Below are 24099 nucleotides of genomic sequence, written 5' to 3' on the forward strand. Positions count from 1 at the left end.
CCAGCCAGTCTATTGTTTTCAACATTTGATCCATAATTAATATGAACAACAGTGGAGACAGGTTGCAGCCTTGTCTTACCCCTGAAACTACTCTGAACCATGAACTCAGTTTACCGTCAACTCTAACTGCTGCCTGACTATCCATGTAAAGACCTTTAATTGCTTGCAAAAGTTTGCCTCCTATTCCATAATCTCGTACAACAGACAATAACTTTCTCCTAGGAACCCGGTCATATGCCTTTTCTAGATCTATAAAGCATAGACACAATTCCCTGTTCCACTCATAACACTGCTCCATTATTTGTCGTAAGCTAAAGTCTGGTCCTGACAACCTCTAAGAGGCCTAAACCCACACTGATTTTCATCCAATTGGTCCTCAACTAATACTCGCACTTTCCTTTCAACAATACCTGAGAAGATTTTACCCACAACGCTGATTAAAGAGATACCTCTGTAGTTGTTACAATCTTTTCTGTTTCCATGTTTAAAGATTGGTGTGATTACTGCTTTTGTCCAGTCTGATGGAACCTGTCCCGACTCCCAGGCCATTTCAATTATCCTGTGTAGCCATTTAAGACCTGACATTCCACTGTACTTGATGAGTTCCGACTTAATTTCATCCACCCCAGCTGCTTTATTGCACTGCAATCTATTGACCATTTTCTCCACTTCCTCAAACGTGATCCTATTTCCATCACCATTCCTATCCCATTCTACCTCGAAATCTGAAACATTACTAATCGTATTTTCACCTACATTGAGCAACGCATTGTTATTGATAAAAATTCCTTCGTTGTTTGGGAACACGCACTCCATGAATGGCTGCAAGTGGTGTCGAAGTAGTCGAACATAACCATTTCTAGTCAATTGTTGGTTCAGCTGGACCAGAGGACCCAGTCCATTCTATACAAACAGAGACCACACCATTGTGAAGTCACCATCAGCTTGCACATTGCCTTCTTGACAACTTGGGTTCATGGCTCCGTGGTATCTGCGCCGCACTCGAACCCTACCGTCATCTCTCACCAAATCCAAGTGGGACTCATCTGGCCAGGCCAAGGTTTTCCAGTCGTCTCGGGTCCAGCCGATATGGGCACGAGTCCAGGAGAGGCAGTGCAGCTGATGTCACGCAGTTAGCAAAGGCACTCGCGTCGGTCGTCTGCTGCCATAGTCCATTAACGCCAAATTTCGCCGCACTGTCCTAAGGGATACGTCCCACATTTATTTCTGCGCTTATTTCGCGCGGTGCTGTTTGCCCGTTAGCACTGAAACCTCTATGCAAACGCTGCTTCTGTCGGTCGTTAAGTGAAGTCTGTCGATTGCTGCGTTGTCCGTGGTGAGAGTTAATGCCTGAAGTTTGGTGTTCTCGGGGCGATCTTGACTGTAGATCTAGGAATATTGAATTCACTAACGATTTCCGAAACGAAATATCCCATGTATCTAGCTCCAGCTACCAAACAGCGTTCAAAGTCTGTTAATCACACCGTGTGGCCATAATCACTTTCGAAATATTTTCACATGAATCACCTGAGTACAAATGACAGCTTCGTCAATGCGTTGCCCTTTTATATACTGCGTATGCAATACTACCGCCACTGGTATAATTATGTGTGTATCACTACCCCATGACTTTTGTCACCTCAGTGTAAGTTGTTGGCAATTTGGTTTTACTGAACTGGATGAATGGGGTAAGAGAGATGCTAGACAACTGGTGCAGTTACCGCTTTTCACTTCCTGATAATCGCTTAGATTGTATATATTTTACTGGTTCAAATGGCTCTGAGCACTATGGGACTTAACATCTGAGGTCATCAGTCCCCTAGAACTTAGAACTACTTAAACGTAAGGACATCACACACATCCATGCCCGAGGCAGGATTCGAACCTGCGACCTTAGCGGTCGCTCGGTTCCAGACTGAAGCGCCTAGAACCACTCGGCCACACCGGCCGGCTACATTTTACTGGAATACAGAACTTTCTGGAGGCCTGAGTTGAAGTATCTGTTTCTGACCTATTTAAAATACAAAGACGTTTTTGGAAGAGATTGCGTTTTTCTTACTACAAACAGATAATATTCCCGACTTATTCACGGATCGAGTGTTAAGAGGAGGGAGACTAAGCTTTAACTTGCCGAGGAGGACGAATTTATGAGATGCCAAATTAAATTTGTGACAGCGATGGGTTTCAGAACTGAATTTTTTCGTTCAGTTGTAGAGACCTCCTGGATTGTCACTGTTATTGCTCCCACATACGCCGAACACTTCTGTGCATAGGTCATTAGAGACGGAGCTCACACTGGACCAGGGTTGTGAAGGAAATCGACAGTGTGCTTTACAGAGTAACCAGCCGAGCACTCCTGTTAACATGAGTGGACACACAGAGATATGAATCCCGCTCCTCCTCAAAAGTCCAGTGTCATGCCACTGCTCCAGCTGAATACGCGTTGTAGAACGTTTGACGACCTATCTATCTCTCTGCGATCAGTAATCAACCTAATTTTATTTTCGCTACTCATGTGGGGAAGGCTGCTGTTGGGAATTTTTCTACAGACTCCCCCGTTCAAAATGGCAGTGATAATTCGCGCCACCATTACTTTTTTATACGCTCTATGACCACTTCTAGTTCGACCTGGGATGGTAGCTGTTCATTTGAGCAAATTAGGCTATGGGTCTTGCACATATTTTGTCAGCATTATCATCCGTATGCAAACTCCGGTTAGATAATGCTCCAAAACCAGATTTGTATTTAATCTACACGAGAGCAAGTTTTATGACTTCGCCCAGATACTTCGCACAATTTTTAAGAGGTACTGATCTGATATCAGTAATTCTAGTTAGTAAATATTCAACCCCTAGTCCTGTTTACGTCAGTTTTACGTTCCATAAAGTGATTACATATTTATTTTTCTACATTAAGAGCTAGTTTCTTTTGAGCCAGTTCGATATTATGTTCATATTTGACTGTATACTACTAAAATTGTTGCGTGTCAATATTTCCTCGTATATTCCTCCGTCATCTGTGAAAGATCTGCCACTCCGACTGATACTGTCCAGTATGTTAGTAATACATAATGTGAATACTAACCAGCACGTTAAATTTCTCTATATACTTTGGAAATTACTTCTATTTCTTGCACGACCTTTTAACCAGTGTATCATGCGTCACTCTGCCTATTGGTAAGTTTTCAATCCACTGGCAAAGCCAGCTACATTGCACGTGTAATCACCCTGCCGGGTAAAAATGAAGAAAAAAAATAGAAATGCATCATTCTCAAAGATCATGCTCAGTGGCACCAGGGTACAAAATGTAGATGGTTGGGTGTTGTAGTGTTAGTGATTCTTTTGTCACGATCATCGGCGGGCCTGATATCGCTCAGAAGACCAGTCTGTGCAACGTCTGCTTTGAGTCTCCATGCAGTAACTGCACAGTGTTTGCAACATTCAGTCTGGGGTACAACGATGCCTCACCAATGAGTACATACTCCTGTTGACCACCTTCAACCATTTGAACAAGGTCGCATTGTGGGCCTGCGGGAAGCTGGATACATGTATCGGAGGACTGCTGTGTATGTTCGGCACAATGTATCGGTGGTGAGTCGCTGCTTTCAACAGTGGTCTCTGGAACATCACCACACCTCTCGAGGTTCTGGACATACAGGTAGTGGGATGAAATCCAGGCACGTGTGGCACCTATATATATATATATATATATATATATATATATATATATATATATATATATATATATATATGAAGATAGTAACTTCTCGAAAGAACAGATACCACTGATGACCGTGCAGCTTCTCTAGAATAAATGATAATTTATTGAAACCCTCAGCTGCCGACAGGTGTTGTTGATATACCTCGATGGGGACAGCTGAAAATCCGTGCCCCGACCGGGACTCGAACCCGGATAGAGCGTCTGAAATGTAAGCAGGAGGTCCCGGGTTCGAGTTCCGATCGGGGCACGCATTTCCAGCTGTCCCCATCGAGGTATATCAACAACACCTGTCGGCAGCTGGAGGTTTCAATTAATTAACATGTAGCATCTGCTGTGTCTTCAGAGACCACTGGCAACAATGTGCTTGCAGCAGTATTAAGATCACGAGTGCCTCTGGAAAAGCTATGCATGGCTGCGCTTGTGCCGTGCTACAGTTGATTGGCGAGTGAACTGGCGCTCTGTTGTCTTCAGTGATGATAGGAGTTTCTGTCTGTATGCAAGTCATGGACATACACATGTATGGGTCACGATCGGTGAGCTGCCAATTCCAGAGCGCATTCGCCAACGACACACAGGTCCCACCCCAGGCTTCATCGTGGGAAGCGGGCATCAGTTACAACTCCCGCTCACGTTTTGTGTTTCTGCATGGTAAAGCAGCCAGTGCTCGCTACACTGCACAGGCTGTTGTCCACGTGCTATTGCCATTTCTTCTACAGGAAGGCGGTGTGATCTTTCAGCAGACCAATGCAGGTCCACTTACGGCTGCTGCGACACTATGTGCCGTTCGTGATGTACAACAACTGCCCTGACCATAGCCCAATTGCAACAAAAGGTGCAATTGAAGAAGGGGAGTGGGTAGAGAGAGAGCGTGGGGGGGGGGGGGGGGGGGGTGAGGGGAGGGATGACGACAGTGTGTATAAAAGTGATTGTCTGGGCTCCCTCTACCACGACATGTGTTTCTTTTGGTCTGAATTTATCATCATGTGCCCCTATAAACATGAAACACCTGTCACCTCACTTATTAATAAAATGATCTTTTCTGTATTGTAGCTTCTTTATCAGCGTCGTGCGGGACAGCTTACAAAGACGGTAAAAGAAAGGATGCACTGAATTACGTTCAATATCGCCAATTTTCGCCTGTTGCGAGTTCCTAAAGCGTAGCGTAATATCGGACCTATCATTCCAGGAGGCAAAGAACGTTCTCTCGCAGAATCAGTACGAATTCAAGGAAAAAAAAAACGCTCGTACAAAATAACTCATTTCGCTCACACGAGATATGTTGCAGGTTTTGCAGGTGCCCAAGTGGATCCCATCCCCCTAGATTTCTGAAAGGCGTTCGAAATTTAACCACAGTATTTTGTACAGTGATACAGTCATGCGGAGTGTCTTCAAGGAGATGAGATTGTCTAGATAAATTCTTGACTGGTCTATTATACTGGACGGTGCATAGCGACAAAAGTAACTTCAGTATATGCCAAGGAAATGCAATGCGATTACTGAGATTCTCATTATACATAAAAAATTTATCAGATAGAGCAAGCAGCATTCCCAGATTGTTCAATGACCTTACTAGGAAAGTAACGTTGTTGTACGATCGTAATGAAATGGAGGAAGACTAGACATAATTTCCACTTAGTTTAATGAGTGACAGCTCAATTCGAATGAAGAAAACTTAAGATAATGACCATAATGCAGCAACAGCTGACTTAAAGATCTACGTATCATCTGCGCGAATACTTTGCAAAGCACACTTACGTGCCTGTCAGAGGGTTCACCTAACCACCTTCATACTAATTCTCCATTATCCCACTCTCGAACAGCACGCGGAAGGAAAGGACATCTATATCTTCTAGCGTGAGCTCTGATTTTACTTATTTTATTATGATGATCGTTTCTCCCTACGTAGGTCGGCGTCAACAAAATATTTTCGTATTCGGAGGAGAAATTTGATGATTGAAATTTTGTGAGCAGGTCACGGCGCAACGAAAAACGCCCTTGTTTTAATGATATTCACCCCAGACTTGAATCACGTCTGTGACACTCTCTCCCCTACTTCTCGATAATACGAAAAGTTCTACCTTTCTTTAAAATTTCTCGATGTACTCCGTTCATCCGACCCGGTAATCCTGCACCGCGCAGCAGTACTCTAAAAGAGGACGGACAAGCGTAGTGTAGACAATTTCTTTAGTAGATCTGTTACAGGCGCAGTGCAGAAAATCGTTAATAATTGTTCGAAGTATGCTCCACCACACATTAGACAATGGCTTTACATTGAAAATGTACATATAGAAAGTCCAGGTACCCGAAATCTACGTGGTTACCTGTACCTATTACTCTAGGGATACACTGACGGGAAAAGAAATCGCATCACCAAAATACACTCATGTTCAGAAGAAAAAACGGGACACCTTCAACGATTAGAAATAGGACGTTCATATTCAAAGGGCATGCACATTAGTACATTCTGCAAAAATGATTATCATTTGAATCCTGTCTTCCCGCGGGTTCAACGTGAACATCGATATAGCAGCGCCGGCCGCTGTGGCTGAGCGGTCTTAGGAGCTTCAGTCCAGAACCGCGCTGCTGTTGCGGTCGCAGGTTCCAGTCCTGCCTCGGGCATGGATGTGTATGATGTCCTTAGGTTAGTTAGGTTTAAGTAGTTCTAAGTTCTAGGGGACTCATGATCTCAGATGTTAAGTCCCATAGTGCTTAGAGCCATTTGAACCTTTTTTTTTTAAGTGCCATAGCGCTTAGAGCCATTTGAACCATTTTTGTTGCACTTGATCGGTCAATACATATCTGGCGCTCGAGCAGGCAAAGACAACATTTTGACACTCTGTAGAACTTGTTGGGTAGCAGCAGAGGTATGTGGGCGAGCGTTATCCTGTCGGAAAACAGCCCCTGGAATGCTGTTCATGAATGGCAGCACAACGTGTCGAATCACGAGACTGACGTACGGTTTTGCAGCCAGTGTGCGTAAGATAACCTCGAGAATGCTCGTGCTGTCATTCGAAACTGCACTCCAGACCATAACTTCAAGTGCAAGAAATGGTTCAAATGGCTCTAAGCACTATGGGACTTAACATCTGAGATCATCAGTCCCCTAGAGCTTAGAACTACTTAAACCTAACTAACCTAAGGACATCTCACACATCCATGCCCGAGGCAGGATTCGAGCCTGCGACCGTAGCAGTAGCGCGGTTCCGGACCGAAGCGCCTAGAACCACTAGGCCATAGCGGACGGCCGCTTCAAGTGCAGATCCAGTGTGTCTAGCACACAGAAAAACCATTTGCAGGCCCTCAAGTGGACTCCTAGCCAACACACAACCATCAGTGGCATCGAGGTACGACCGGTTTTCATTAGAAAACACAAAAAACCTCCACCCTGTCCTCCAACGATCTCTCGCTTAGCACCATTGAAGTCGCAGTTGGCTTTGGTCAGGGGTGAATGGAATGCACGGTACATGGTTCTAGCTAGGCGCTGTCCTTGAAGTAACCGTATTGTAACAGTTCATAGTGTCACTTCTCAAATTGCTGCTGCAGATGCAGTACCCTGAGCCAGAGGCAAACCTACCACGATGGTCTTCCATCTTGGTAGTGCCACGTGACCATCCAGTGCTCGGTCTTTTTGCGTTCGTACATTCTCGTGACCACCGCCGCAGCAATCGTCTACAGTGGCTACATTCCTGCTAAGTCCTTCCGCAATATCGCAGAATGAACGACCACCTTTTTGTAGCACACTTACACCCGTCCTCGTTCAAACTCAGTGAGGTGTTGATAACAGCGTCTTTGTCGCTTTAGAGCCATTCTTGACTAACATCAGCTCACCACGTCCAATCTCAAAGGTAACTAACGCTCACGACACTTGCAGTGAGATTAAAGGCAAACCTGATTCGCATCCTCATAGTGGCGATACTACCGCCACTCTTATGCAACTGTCTCGAAATCTGAATATAAATCGTCTTTCAGATGTAGAAACACGTCTAGCCAGTCTCGTTTGTATCCCATTACTCCTTCTACACTACTTTCCGACTTTGATAAAGGTCGGATTGTAGCCTACCACGATTGCGGTTTATCGTATCGCAACATTGCTCCTCGCTTTGGTCGAGATGCAATGACTGTTAGCAGAATATGGAATCGGTGGGTTCAGGAGGATAATACGGAACGCCGTGCTGGATCTCACGGCCTCACTAGCAGTCGAGATGACAGGCATCTTATCCGCATGGCTGTAACGGATCGTGCAGCCACAGATGGCGCCGTTTGCAAGACAACAACCATCTGCACGAACAGTTCGGCGACGTTTGCAGCAGCATGGACTATCAGCTCGGAGACCATGGCTGTGGTAACCCTTGACGTTGCATCACAGAGAGGAGCGCCTGCGATGGTGTACTCAACGACGAACCTGGGTGCACGAATGGCAAAGCGTCATCTTTTCGGTTGAATCCAGGTTCTGTTTACAGCATCATGATGGTCGCATCCGTGTTTGGCGACATCACGGTGAACGCACATTGGAAGCGTGTATTCGTCATCGCCATACTGGCGTATCACCCGGCGTGATGGTATGGGGTGCCATTGTTTACACGTCACCGTCACCTCTTGTTCGCATTGACGGCACTTTGAACAGTGGACGTTACATTTCAGATGTGTTACGACCCGTGGCTCTACCCTTCATTCGATACCTGTGAAACCCTATGTTTCAGCAGGATAATGCACGACCGCATGTTGCAGGTCCTGTACTGGCCTTTCTGGATACGGAAAATGTTCGGCTGCTGCCCTGGCCAGCACATTCTCCAGATCTCTCACCAATTGGAAACGTCTGGTCAATGGTAGCCGAGCAACTGGCTCGTCACAATACGCCAGTCACTACTCTTGATGAACTGTGGTATTGTGTTGAAGCTGCATGAGCAGTGTTGTGTCGGCAGATTAGCCAACACAACGCACACTAATTGAGAGAGGAGGCCGAAATGCACGCGTTAACTCACGCAGGCTGGCTTTAGGTCTGAAACAGGATACGTAATGAATGCTATAAAGAAAAGTACGTAGCTGCTGGAATACTTAACTTTAATCCATCATTTGTATACATCGTTCTTGATGAGACATGCTTCATACAATAACTATCAATTGCTACGGCGCCTTGCTAGGTCGTAGCCATTGACTTAGCTGAAGGCTATTCTAACTATCTTCTCTGCAAATAAACGAGGCTTCGTCAGTGTTGCATCGCTAGCTAAGACGTCCGTACAACTGGGGCGAGTGCTAGTAAGTCTCTCGAGACCTGCCGTGTGGTGGCGCTCGGTCTGCGATCACTGACAGTGGCGACACGCGAGTCCGACATGTACTAATGGACCGCGGCCGATTTAAAGCTACCACCTAGCAAGTGTGGTGTCTGGCGGTGACACCACAAGCAGCTGTACCTGTACACGCCATCCAAGCTCTGTTTGACTCAATGCCGAGGCGTATCAAGGCCGTTATTACGGCCAGAGGTGGTTGTTGTGGGTATGTATTTCTCAGGATCTATGCACCCAAATTGCGTGAAATGCAATCACATGCCAGTTCTAGTATAATATATTTGTCCAATGAATACCCGTTTATCATGTGCATTTCTTCTTGGTGTAGCAATTTTAATGGCCAGTAGTGTAGGTACTGGGATTCCTTTCCCGTCGTGTATTACGTGGCAAGTGTGCGAGTTGATCGCCGCAAGCTGGACGTTTTAGGAATGCTCGCCGTTTGGCACGGAGAAGGTCGGAGTGCTTGAGGTGGAGTCGGGTTGTTGCTGAGTCACCCGCTGGTACAGGAAACGCGCGAGCGGGCAGTACGCGCTGTCGGTGCCTTGTGGACTGGAGTGCAGTGGAGCGGCGTGGCACTGCGTGCTGTGTGCTGAATACGGATTCCCGGAACGGCGCGCCGGCCTCCAGAATGTTTTGGGCGCCGCCAGGTCGTGGCGCTGGCGGGCGCTCGTCGCGTCGGGGAAGCGCCGCAGCCCTCGTCTGCGTAGCCAGCAGGGAAACCGGTTTAGCGGAGCCTCTGCTAGGCGTCGAGGGCATGGCGGGGGGAGGGAGGGCTTAATTAAGTGGAGCTCTGCTGCACGGAGAGGGTCAGATTCGTGCATGCGCACAGGACTGCTACAAGCACATTTCTGTGTCCCTCAGAACAGCGTGTCCCTAATTGTGTTAGGCAGAACACTGGTATTCTGCTGGAAGTAAGTCCTCCACGAAAAACTATTAACAACATCGCGTATTCTGACGGTACTAATTACACTACTGGCCATTAAAAATTGCTACACCAAGAAGAAATGCAGATAATTAACGGGTATTCATTGGACAAGTATATTATACTAGAACTGACATGTGATTACATTTTCAAGCAATTTTTGTGCATAGATCCTGAGAAATCAGTACCCAGAACAACCACCTCTGGCCGTAATAACGGCCTTCATACGCCTGGCCATTGAGCCTGTGAGTGGCAAGTACAAAGCTGTGTAATTGAAAGCGTCGGTGGGAGAGAAGCTAACCTCATTGTAGCAAGGATCGAGACGATCAAAGCATTTGTTGTTTTTTTTCAGGTGCACGACATGACGCTAACAAGTGGCTGCATTTGTTCCGCTGGGAAGAAGTGGCTAAGGTATGAACTATTTGGTGTTATTGTATTTACGATCTAGTCTTTGAATCTAACCAACACATATACAGATACAATAACTTAAAACTACGCTCTCGTCCATTAGTACTTCCTTCCACCGACGCCATCAGTTGTATCTGCAATCTTTTGTTGAAGTGGCATGGTCCACATCATAATGTTTATCGTGAATATGATCCACGGGAAATGGAACTAACTATACTGAAGGAAAATATCGCAAAACCATTAAATAATGAGCGTAACGAAATTTAGAGAATACATTTCTCTAGGTAACGTTTTAAGTGGTTATCATTGCAAAATCACAGGTAAGCGAGAGGTAAGCTATTGCACATACGAAACACCGGTACATCAATAACCAGTGTAACCGCCAGAATGTTGAATGTAAGCAAGAAAACGTGCGTGCATATTGCTGCACTTGTGCCGGATGTGAGTTTGTGGGCTAGATTCCAGGCTTGCTGCATTTGGTCGGGGAACATAGGCCCTCTGCTGTTCCTGATTTACATAAATGACCCAGGTGATAATCTGAGCAGCCCCCTTAGACTGTTTGCAGATGACGCTGTAATTTACTGTCTGGTAAAATTATCAGACGATCAATTCCAACTACAAACTGCAAGTGGGATTCTGTGTGGTGTGAAAAGTAGCAATTGGCACTAAAAAAGAAAAGTGCGAGGTCATCCACATGGGTACTAAAAGAAATCCGACAAATTTTGGGTTCACGATAAATCCCACAAATCTAAGGGGTGTCAATTTGACTAAATTACGAGCAACTTAAATTGGAAAGACTACGTAGATAGTATTGTGGGGAAGGCGAAACAAAGACTGCGCTTTGTTGACAGAACACTTAGAAGATGCGACAAACCCACTGAAGAGAGAGCCTACATTACAATTGTCCGTCATCTGCTGGAATATTGCTGCGCGGTGTGGGATCCTTACCAGGTAGGATAGACGGAGGATATTGAAAAAGTGCAAAGAAGGGCAGCTCGTTTCGTGTTATCGCGCAATAGGGGTGAGAGTGTCACTGATATGATACGCGAGTTGGGGTGGCAGTCACTGAAACAAAGGCGGTTTCCTTTGCGGCTAAATCTATTTACGAAATTTCAATCAGCAATTTTATCTTCCGAAAGCGAAAATATTTTGTTGACACCCACCTACGTAGGGAGAAATGCTCATCATAATAAAATAAGAAAAATCAGAGCTCGAACTGAAAGATTTAGGTGTTCCTTTTTCCCACGCGCCATTCGAGAGTGGAATGGTAGAGAAGTAGTACGGAAATGGTTAGATGAACCCTCTGCCAGGCACTTAAGTGTGAATTGCAGAGTAACCCTGTAGATGTATATAGGGACGATTAATGCTGGTTGGGGATGACGCTGGAGTTGTCGTCCGAAGATGTTCCAGTGGCAGCACAACAGGTCGAATCACGAAACTGACGTGCAAATTTGCAAACAGATTGCGTGGGATGGCGGCGAGAGTGTTCCTGCTGGCATACAAAATTGCACCCCAGACCATAACTACCGCTAGGATCAGTGCATCTGGCATCCAGATAGGATGATTGCATGCCTTCAACTGACCTCCTCCTAACAAACACACGGCAATCGCTGGTATCGAGGGGGAACCGGCGTTCATCAGAAAAGATAACAGGCCTCCCTCTAGTTCTACAGTGAGCTCTCACCTGACACCAATGTCGGTTCGAGGTCAGTGGAAAGTTCGGTAAAATGCGTCTGGGGCAGAGCTGTCCTTGAAGTCACCGATTTGTAAGTTGTGTCACTATGGTGCTAATTGCTGCTCAAATAGCTGCGGATGCAGTACGCTGCGCCAGATCCATACATTTATCATGATGATCCTCCCTCCCGGTAGTGTCACGTGGCCGTCCAGTGCCCGGTCTTTCTGCGTTCGTACATTCTGGTGACCGCCGCTGCGAGCAATAGTGTACAGTGCCTACGTTACTGTCAAGTCTTTCTGCAGTATCGCAGAGGGGACGTCCAGCTTCTTGTAGCCCACTTACATGACCTTGTTCAAAATCAGCGAGGTGTTGGGATAAGCGCGTCTTTGTCGTCTTCGAGGCATTCTTGACTAACATCAACTCATCAAAGGTAACTAACGCTCACGACCCTTATAGCGTGTATTTAAGACAAAACCTGATTCGCATCCTCATAGTGGCGCTACTAACGCCATTCTTATACCACTGGCGCGAAATTTGAATAAACACCCTCCTTCACATGTGGAATCAGTCTACCAATTTTTGGACAATTCCTTCGGGCTACGATTGTTGTTCCGTCATTGTAATTAGACCAGTGCCCGGTGTAAATTGTCTCGAACGATTTTACGAGCCTGTAGTGTGTCACTAAAATGGACTCAATGAAAAAAGCCCATACTTGGCATATCAGTGTATTAAACACGGATGTAAATTGTGCACAAGGAAATATACCACCAATCAATTCAGTAGCGCTGTTGAAAATTAACTTAAATTGCTAAATTTTAGCCCGCATCTCGTGGTCGTGCGGTAGCGTTCTCGCTTCCCACGCCCGGGTTCCCGGGTTCGATTCCCGGCGGGGTCAGGGATTTTCTCTGCCTCGTGATGGCTGGGTGTTGTGTGCTGTCCTTAGGTTAGTTAGGTTTAAGTAGTTCTAAGTTCTAGGGGACTTATGACCACAGCAGTTGAGTCCCATAGTGCTCAGAGCCATTTTTTTTTTTTTTGCTAAATTTTAGTAATGCTCCTATGTCAATAAGACTCCTGTCACGATATACAGGGTTATTACAAATGATTGAAGCGACTTCACAGCTCTACAATAACTTTATTATTTGAGATATTTTCACAATGCTTTGCACACACATACAAAAACTCAAAAAGCTTTTTTAGGCATTCACAAATGTTCGATATGTGCCCCTTTAGTGATTCGGCAGACATCAAGCCGATAATCAAGTTCCTCCCACACTCGGCGCAGCATGTCCCCATCAATGAGTTCGAAACCATCGTTGATGCGAGCTCGCAGTTCTGGCACGTTTCTTGGTAGAGGAGGTTTAAACACTGAATCTTTCACATAACCCCACAGAAAGAAATCGCATGGGGTTAAGTCGGGAGAGCGTGGAGGCCATGACATGAATTGCTGATCATGATCTCCACCGCGACCGATCCATCGGTTTTCCAATCTCCTGTTTAAGAAATGCCGAACATCATGATGGAAGTGCGGTGGAGCACCATCCTGTTGAAAGATGAAGTCGGCGCTGTCGGTCTCCAGTTGTGGCATGAGCCAATTTTCCAGCATGTCCAGATACACATGTCCTGTAACGTTTTTTTCGCAGAAGAAAAAGGGGCCGTAAACTTTAAACCGTGAGATTGCACAAAACACATTAACTTTTGGTGAACTGCGAATTTGCTGCACGAATGCAAGAGGATTCTCTACCACCCAGATTCGCACATTGTGTCTGTTCACTTCACCATTAAGAAAAAATGTTGCTTCATCACTGAAAACAAGTTTCGCACTGAACGCATCCTCTTCCATGAGCTGTTGCAACCGCGCCGAAAATTCAAAGCGTTTGACTTTGTCATCGGGTGTCAGGGCTTGTAGCAATTGCAAACGGTAAGGCTTCTGCTTTAGCCTTTTCCGTAAGATTTTCCAAACCGTCGGCTGTGGTACGTTTAGCTCCCTGCTTGCTTTATTCGTCGACTTCCGCGGGCTACGCGTGAAACTTGCCCGCACGCGTTCAACCGTTTCTTCGCTCACTGCAGGCCGACCCGTTGATTTCCCCTTACAGAGCCATCCAGAAGCTTTAAACTGCGTATACCATCGACGAATGGAGTTAGCAGTTGGTGGATCTTTGTTGAACTTCGTCCTGAAGTGTCGTTGCACTGTTATGACTGACTGATGTGAGTGCATTTCAAGCACGACATACACTTTCTCGGCTCCTGTCGCCATTTTGTCTCACTGCGCTCTTGAGCGCTCTGGCGGCAGAAACCTGAAGTGCGGCTTCATCCGAACAAAACTTTATGAGTTTTTCTACGTATCTGTAGTGTGTCGTGACCATATGTCAATGAATGGAGCTACAGTGAATTTATGAAATCGCTTCAATCATTTGTAATAGCCCTGTACATAGAATTTTCCAGCAAATTTGCAGGTTTTATGTAGCAAATCTAGATTTCGGTTAGTGCGTAGCATTTATCAACGCATTAGGCACTATCAGAAATCTGGATTTGCCAAATAAAACCAGCGAAAAAGGACGACTGATTGCTGAGCACTATCATTTATAAATCAGATCACATTCGTTGAGTGCACCCACGTTCGTAATGGGAGGTAACCTGATGATAATTTGCAGATTTCAGTGGGGGAGAAGCAGGGAGCGGAGGAAGCATTCCTGTCCCCCACATACACTGCTGAGCCAAAAGATTATGACCACCTAACTAAAAGCCAGTATGTCCACTTTTGGGAATGACAACAGTGGCGACGCGTCGTGGCATGGAAGAAATGAGGTCTTGGTAAGTCGCTAGAGGGTGTTTTCTCCACAACTGCACACATAAAAGTCACCTAATTCTCGCAATTTTTTTGTAGTAAATTCTTATGGGACTGAACTGCTGAGGTCATCGGTCCGTACGCTTACACACTACTTAATCTAACTTAAACTAACTTACGCTAAAGACACACACCCATGCCCCAGGGAGGACTCCAACCTCCGACGGGGGGAGCTGCGCGAACCATGGTAAGGAGCCTAAGACCGGGCGGCTACCTCGCACGGCTTCTCGTAAATTACGGGGAGAGGGCAGATGAGTCCTGACAGCACGTTCAATTACATCTCAGAGTTCTTCGACCGTGTTCAGATCTGGGGAGTTGGGGAGCCAGCACATCAATTGGAAATAGTCACTGTGTTCCTCGAAGCACTCCATCACACTCCCGGCCTTGTCACATGGCGAACTATCTTGTTGAAAAATGTTACCACTGTCAGGACACATGATCGTCATGAAGGGATGTACCTAGTCTGAAACCAGTGTACGATGCTCCTTGACCGTAATGTTGCCGTGCACGATCTCCACTGGACTCATAGATAACCACGTGAAGGTTCCCCAGAACGTAATGGAGCCGCCGCCAGCTTGTCTTCGTCCCGGAGTACAGGCGTCAAGCATCTGTTTCCCTGGAAGACGACGGATTCGCCCCCTCCCATCGGCATGATGAAGAAGGTATCGAGATTCATCAGACTATGCAACGCTCTGCCCATTGCCCATACGCATTTCAGTCATAGCTGCCGATGTCGTGGTGTTTTTGGCACATGCATGGGTCGTCGGCTATGGAGGCCCAACGTTACGAGTGTCCGAGGCAATGTGTGTTCAGATACATTTGTACTCTAACAAGCTTTACTGATATTAGTTCCGCCACAGTCTGGCGCCTGTCTTGTTTTATCAGTCTGCCAAGACTGCGAAGTCTGGTACCTGTAATGACGGGTGGTCGCCCAACCCCACGACGTCTGGACTTGGTTTCACCTTGGTTTCGCCCTATGTTGAAGACACCACAGCACTCCTTGAATACCCAAGCTGTACAGTTTCTGAAGTTTTCGTGCTGGGCCACCGGGCCATCACAGTGTGCCCTCAGGCAAACTGAGATATCTTGTGCCTTCCCCATTCTACACACGAACGGCACGCTCCCTGGTGCTAGATACACCGAGCGTGAGTCTGACTAGCAGTCATTCCTCGCCAGGCGTCGCTGCTATCGCCTGGACGAGTTAATATAGATAGTAGGGCAGTGGTCGGAATATTATGGACGATCAGTGTGTACAGCCACGGGTGAGGAGCTATGCGGTGAGGGGTGGAGGGAAGGGGGCGTGGGGGGAACAGGAGACGCCTGGTCCCTGCGATGATGGCACCAGAAACTGCGCTTCATACTTCCATGAAAGCAGAAATCACTCACGGAAGCAAAAAACACTCAAGGAAAGAAACCTTGCTAAATACAGTCAGCAGACAACAATGGTACCTCAAACAAACAGTACTGTGAGCTATCTAATGTTGGCCACAGCCAAAACAAATGATTAGCAGCCGGACCCGTCAGACTTCTACCGATTCAGAACTAGAAAGTGGTCTGCCAACTAAAAGTTAAGACACTGTGCATGACATTCCAGCATCAATGGGTTGTTTCAAAGTGAACTGTTTCATCTTTTTCAGGTTATAATATAACGATTAAATCGTTTGTATGTGTTATGGTACGAAATCGCCCTTTTCCAGAAGTAAATCTAAGAATCCACCACTGTGCCGCCGGTTATTATTTCGTCCAGTACAAGAATATACGTAAATGACCTAGTGGATAAGGTTGAAAGTTGTATAAGGCTTTTCGCGGATGACGCTCTTGTATACTGAGAAGTATGACGCTGTTGTATACGGAGAAGTCGGAACACCAGAAAATTGTAGCGAAGACCTGCACAGGACCGGCGCTTGATGCAGAAATTAGCAGCTCACCGGCTCCTAAATAAAAGAAATGTGATACATTGCAGAAATTATTGTATGATTACACGACTGCAGAAGAATCTCTGGAAGCAGCAACCTCAATAAAATATCTAGGAGTGTGCGCCCGTAGTGATTTAAAGTGGAAAGACCACACAAAACTAATCTCAGGTGAGGCAGGTGTCAAAGTGGTCTGCCAACTAAAAGTTAAAACACTGTGCATGACATTGGAAGAACTCTCAGGATGTGTAGTCCACCCACAAAAGCAGCTTACGGAATCCTCGTTCGACCAATACTGGAACATTTGTCGTTCGTCATTTGGGATCCCTACTATACAGCATTGATACAAGAAATAGAGAAGATCAAAAGAAGAGCAGCGCATTTCATTACAGTTTCATTTGGTAAGCACGAAAGCCTCAAAGAGTTCAGCAAACATCAGTGGTAGACGGTATAAGAGGATGGGGTTCTGCATCACGAGGTGGTTCACTGTTGAAGATCCGAAAGCGCAGAATCCATGAAGAATCTAGCGTTATACTGATTCCTCCTACGCATATCTCGCTAGTAAACCACGAAGGTAAAATCAGAGAGACGCGAGTTCACACAGAGGCTTACCAGCAACCATTCTTTCCGCGAACCAGGAGACAGTAGTGCACGAGGTACCCACCGCAACACGCAGTACGGTGGCTTTCCGAGTACAGACGTCAATGTGGGAGGGCACTGTGAAGAGTCACAGGCTTATCTGACTGGATACAGAGCGTAACAGACACGTTCAAGAAGCCCTAACTGGCAACCAGTCGAAGAAAGACGCTGTACGTCTAGCGAGAATACATTTAGAGAAGTTCAAGTGTCGTATTTCAGGGCAGAAACTAAGAATATTCTTTAGCCGCCTACACATCTACCACATTTATCAGACACAAGGGTATCGTCAGGAGTGCCCACGGGCTCGATGAAATTGGTGACAACCCCTTGAGCCTCTCATTTGTTGAGATAGGAACTGAGATAGGACGGCTATTATTTTCTATATACATAAATGATCGGGCAGTCAGGATGGGCAACAGTCTGCGATTTTTTGCTGATGAAATTGTGTAGGGCAAGGTGTCGACGTGGACTGTAAGGGCATACAAGACGACAGGCTAAATTTCTAGTAGGTGTGATGAATGGCAGCAAGCTCTGTGTGTAGAAACCTGCAAGCAAATGCAACCAATCCCGTAACGCTCGAACACAGTATTAGTATCGTGCTGCCTGACGGAGTCACATCAATTAAATATCTAGGCGTAACGTTGAAAGCGATATGAAATCTGAAAGAACACACAAACATTATAGTAGGGAAAGCGGGTGGTCAGCTTCGGTTTATTGGGAGAACTTTACGATAGTATGGTTCATCTGTAAAGAAGACCGGGTACAGTACTCTAGCGGGACCCATTCTTGAGTACTGCTCAAGTATTTGGGATCCCCAGCAGGTCAGACTGAAGGAAGACATCGAAGCGATTCAGAGGTGGGCTGCTAGAATCAATCAACATGTAAGTATTACGGAGGTGATTCTGGAACTCAAACGGGAATCTGTGAAGGCAGAGCGACTTCCTTTCTGAGGAACAGTATTTAGAAGAGTTAGAAACGACATTTGAGGCTGATTGCGGAACAATTCTACTGCCACCTCGACACACACACAAAGATATGGAAAGAGAAATCAGGGCTTGTACGGAAGCGTAAGTCCTTTCCCGTAGCTCTGTTAGCGAGTGGAGCAGCAAAGGAAATGACTCATAGTGATACAAGGTACCCTCCCCCATGCGCCATACTGTAGTTTGCGGTATACGTATGTTGATCTAGATGTGCAGATCACACAGATAAAATTAGGCAAGTAACAGCTTGCATGGAGGCGTGTAGGCAGTCATCCCTCCCACATTCCATCTATGGGATGGTAAGAAACCTTTAATGAATTGTGCAATAAAATATTCCTTATGTATCTCGAGTTGCACAATTGGCCTCCAAGGTCGCCTGATCTCAAGGTATGTCGCATTTGAATAAACTGCGACGTCACACAGCAACGACAGTGAATGCAGTTACTGCAGACATACCCCAGAAAGTGTGGACGAGTTTGACAGTCGCATGGATGACACGTTGAAGACTTGTGAAAGGTAAATGAAAACTTTGATCTAAACGTAATTGTAGGTGTATGCATTTGTAAGAGACACTCTTGTAACGTCGAGTGGTAATTTGAAAATACAATCTTTATAATGCTTTGCGTAAGATGCATCCCAAAGTTTCATATTCACTCATGAAGAAGATACAGTTTTACGAAATCGTATGAACCTTTTTGAAACTCCCCATATTTCTGATTTGCTTCAACATTTATTTGTGGTCATACTGTACAGTGTGGCTGTGTGTTACATGGACAACTTCAATATGAGTGAAAACGAAAGAAGATCTCGCATTTCCTGGATTTCACTACATTAGCCTGCCGATATTCTGCTAAACACCTTTAGCTCTCTACGGAAATACGTTGCCGACAGAGCAAGGCAAGAAGAACAACTAGTGAAATGCATTTATTTTACAGATAATTAGTTCCATAAAAGCTGTCAGTATCGTACAGAAAATTTGCTGTAGTCGAAGGACCAAAACAACATAATTAATTGCCTTCACAACTGTGTTATCCTGGATAACAGAGCTTTACATCGATTTCAAAACCATCTTCAGTTTGTTTCCTTTTGCCGTTGCTCTAGAGCCGTGGACTGTTTGAATGAATTCCATAGTCGTGTTTCCATCTTAAGAATTCACGTAAATGGTGAAACTTGGGAAGTATACTTGCCAAATTATATTTCAGTTACAGGATGCGAGAAGCATAGTTTTTTATGTAATACACTGTTCTTTTCGAACATGTAATTACGAGATGCAAATGTGAGTACGGTCTGCAAAGTAGGAACAGAAGGATTTCGAAGCCTGTCCGACGATGAATATTAAATCCGAAACATTTGGATATGCTTCTCGCTCATAGAGGTACTTCAGATAATTAGTTAGTCACACATTCCACGGATCATTTCGTACGATAGATGGTAATGATGTGGAGCGAATCATTTAAAATTCATATCGCAAATTAATTTATACATATGGTTAAGTATTCCGAACATTCAGACTCGAAATCAGATTAGAAATCAGTTCTTGTGATATTGAGCAATAGCAATTCTTCCCTGCGCAAGTTATTTTGTAACTTATATCAACATTTTCCAGTATGTGGTTATTGCAATGAAAGTGTGCGCGTTTTGAGATGTTGTGTGCAATAATTTCACAATTTTATGAGAATTTTCGAAATTTTAAAACGTTTCCATATTAAAAAAAGTTTCCTCTAATCAAATATCAGCAGATCATGTGCATCGATAGTAATAAAATTCACTAAATTTCCCTTACTTAATCTTATTGTTTTTCGGTTATTTGTTATTATTATTATTATTATTATAATTACTATTATTATTATTGTCATTATTAGTCTCAGTCACACAATACATCTTGCCTCATGTATTGTTTCAGCAGTTGTGAAGGACGTTTTATTGTCAGTTTCATTGAAATAAAATAAAACGATAACAGTAATCGTAATGAATCTTTAATGAGAGGTATTTTTCTGCTTGCGGAAGTAATTATCTGATATATTTTCTAGTGTAGGGGAAATCGGATCACTTGTTCGTTCTATGAAATTTGTTGCAGAGATCCGCTATTTTTACCCTGAGTGCGCTATGAAATATGTGCAGTTCCGCTGCACTGTTTAGTTGGATACAAGGCTGCCGTTAATTTTGCCTCTCGCGCTGCTCCTTCACACATAGCTGGGGGGAGCGCCCTGATTGTTTAGAACATCATTCAACAGCTAGACGAGCGAGGTACTTCGGCACTTGGCGACAAGTGACGACACATAATGTTAAGTTGGATAAACAAGCCGCTGTGACTCACCTGGTGTCGGCGCTGGTGTCGGCGTCCATGTCAGTGTGATGAGGGTCCGGTGAGAGTCCAGGAGCCACTGCGGCCGTCAGCGCCGCTCCACAGGTACGCGCAGCTCGCCCCTGTCACGCCGACGTCACCTGCGTGACGTCACTACACCTGCGAACCCAGGTAGCGCCGCTCAGCAGCTGGAGGGGACAAAGGCTTTGAGCGCGGCCAGCTTTATAAGCTAAAGACACCACCGCAGTCTAACAAATGCGGGTGCGACGCTCTCTGCTGCGAAACTTGCCGTCTGACTGTTGGGGCGACACTAGCGCCCCAAGCGGCAAGAAACGCGTTAACGTCATAAGGACTCTAAGAACAATGTTTGTAATTTGCGATATAGTTAGTACATTAATATTAAGAGGCATGAGCGATTATGAAATAAATGTAAGTAGGGACTACTCATCAATAAAATGACATTTTGCAATCCATTCGAAGAGAAATATTTTCTATATGTTTAAATGGCCGTGTTTCGGAATAGCTGTTATACACTAATTGTTATTTGTTTCTGCGTGCTTCAACGTCAGTAGGTTTTATACCAAGCGCGTTTCACTTACGTTTACAAAGCATCGTCAGTGATCGTTAGTCAACTAATGTGTACATAACGCTACTGCAATTTGCTGTTTATAAATTAAAAATAGTTTTTCTTTTGGAATTTTGTGTACAATTTACTTACGATGTTGATTGTCTTTTTTTTTTAACATATCCTGAAACTGAGAGGTTTTTCCATTGTTGTTCGTATATGCGATTTTTCGACTTTTAGAAAACCCGCCTTTTCTTTTCCCGCATTTGTGAGCTTCGCACTTCACTTTCGTAATACTCCTTGAAAGTTAGTTTCATAGAAATTTCGCTGTGGTTTTATCTGTTCTTGATGAAATCGCAGCAAAATTTATATAGAGGCGCTAGCCTTCATAGGGATATTAAGCGTTCATTATTCTTACAGGCTGTGAAGAACAAGGCATAAAATTTTTAGAAATTATCTTAGAAATTCAATATTTTTTAGGGTCCCGTACCTCAGTCAGTTAAAACGGGACCCTTACGGGATCGGTTTTTTCCGGCTGTCTGTCTGACAGCTAAAAACTCCTTTTTTTCAGGAACGGGTACACGTATCAAGTTGCACCTCATGTTAGTGGCTAAGAACTACGGTCCCCTGGCAATGTAAAAAACTGAAGTTTGTAAGTCAATGCAATAAAAATATACTGTCATTTATATCACTTATTTTGGTATTCGCAGACTCGATCATCATATCCTGATGATTTAGAACCATCAAATTTGCCAAGAAGCAAGTTTTCACAGTACCGACTAAAGCAAATATATATATATATATATATATATATATATATATATATATATATATATATATATATATATATAGTTGTTATAGCACAAGGGAAAAAAAGTTCTTCGGCTATTATTCGACTGTGTGGCTGGCTCTGAGCACTATGGGACTTAACTTCTGAGGTCATCAGTCCCCTAGAACTTAGATCTACTTAAACCTAACTAACCTAAGGACATCACACACATCCATGCCCGAGGCAGGATTCGAACCTGCGACCGTAGCAGTCGCGCGGTTCCGGACTGCGCGCCTAGAACCGCTAGACCACCGCGGCCGGCATTCAACTGTGTGTCTGTCCGATCATCTCTTATGACCACTTTCTCGCAAGCTGAAATTTACGCCACGTACTAAGATTTGTGGTACCTTGGGGTTGTAAGAAATTTAATCTTCTAAGTCAATGCAGTGAAAAGGTATGGCCATTCATGTAACATATTTTGACACTCGCAGACTCACAGAGTATCTCCTGTAGACCCAGAATCATACAGTATGGCAAGGAGCAAGGTACAAGAAAATTAAAAAGATCCTGAAAACCGTTTCTTTTGCCATTTGTTATCCGACTTCAAACTTAACATTAAAACGTTGTCGAAAGTCTTGGAGTTCACGGGACAGATATCTCGCCTTTATCAATGTCGATAACAGGCAACAATCATCGACATTCTCGATTCCCCTGGTGAATGGGCAGTCTGTATACGTAATTACGTTACTTTAAGGGCGCGAGTCCATCTTGTGCCCGGCCAATTTCTCTTTTTCTTTGTACTGTCCTTTGGTTAATAGTTAGCGTTATTTTACAAGAAAGAAATAAAAAACAAAAGCGCTGTTTCGGCCGTTTTTACAACAGGTCCTCTTCAGATTCAAACTGACACAAGTATTCGAAGCCTACGCACTGCAGATGTACTTTGCACCCGTCCCCTTCACATCTAAACTGACACAGGGTGTGGAGGCCCTCCCACTCGCAGCGTACTTTACTGTGAATCACAGAACGTGTGCATTAGCTCAGCGGATACTGGCCCTATGAGTAAGGAATCTCATTCTGGTTTGCGCATAACAGCTGTGTTTAACGTCACAATCCTCGCACCAGATCCGCGACTGACCTAGCAATGACCTAAAAAATACTATTTCAAATCTGCGTGCACTAGCTCAGTAGGCACGTAATGCACACAAGGCCAAATATGTGAATATACATCCTTGCGCGAAACAAATTATGGCCCGCAAGTGCAGCCTGTTATCCGTCGAATTAGCATGTTCCAGCCGTTTTCTGTGCATTCTGAGCCAAGGACGACGGGTACACCGAAAGATTAACCTGTCCCGCCGCTTTCGCCGCCGCTTGCAGAACCAAGGGCATTGACACTGCGATGAATCACAGTGGAGCCGTGACAGGCTCGTGCAAATGTAATCTACACATTACTGACCAGCCAAAACATTACGACCACCTACCTAATAGCCGGTATGTCTACAGCGGCGACACGTCTTGGCACGGAAACAGTGAGGCCTTGGCAGGTCGCTGGAGTGAGGTGGCTCCACGTCTGCACACACAAGTCAACTAATTCCCGTCAATTCCGGGGAGGAGCAGATGAGCTCTGATGCCGCGTTCACTCACATCTCAGATGTGTTCGATCGGTTTCGGATCTGGCAAGGTGGGGGACCATCACATCAGACCATCAACTGGAACTCGCCACAGTGTACGATTCTCCTTGGCCTCACACGCTCCGCTGGACCCATGGACGCCCACCTGAAAGTTCCACACAACATAATGGGGCCGCTGCCAGCTTGTCTCAGTCCGCGGTATAGGTGTCAAGGAGCTGTTCCCTGGAAGGCGACGGATTCGCGCCCTCCCATCGACATGGTGAAGAAGGTGTCGAGATTCATCGGACCATACAACGCTCTGCCACCGCGCCTACGTCCGGTTCCGATGGTCACGTGCCAATTTCAGTCGTAGTTGAGGATGTCGTGGTGTTAACATTGGCACACGCATGAGTCTCGCTGCGGAGGCTCATCGTTAGAAATGTTCCGTGCATCGTGTGTTCGGACA

The 24099-nt window shown here is 45.2% G+C and overlaps 1 long non-coding RNA gene across 1 annotated transcript in view; it reads right to left on the reverse strand.

The window, feature by feature from the left end:
- The window catches only part of LOC126473467 (uncharacterized), a 190898-nt gene that overhangs the window by 67966 nt on the left and 98833 nt on the right, over nucleotides 1-24099 (reverse strand). Inside the window, exon 2 of the long non-coding RNA XR_007586468.1 lies at nucleotides 20705-20851. This is a non-coding gene — a long non-coding RNA (uncharacterized LOC126473467). The remainder of the gene's footprint in view (nucleotides 1-20704; nucleotides 20852-24099) is intronic.

Source organism: Schistocerca serialis, chromosome 4 (genome assembly GCF_023864345.2).
Source record: "Schistocerca serialis cubense isolate TAMUIC-IGC-003099 chromosome 4, iqSchSeri2.2, whole genome shotgun sequence".
In the NCBI taxonomy this organism is placed as follows: Eukaryota; Metazoa; Arthropoda; class Insecta; order Orthoptera; family Acrididae; genus Schistocerca; species Schistocerca serialis.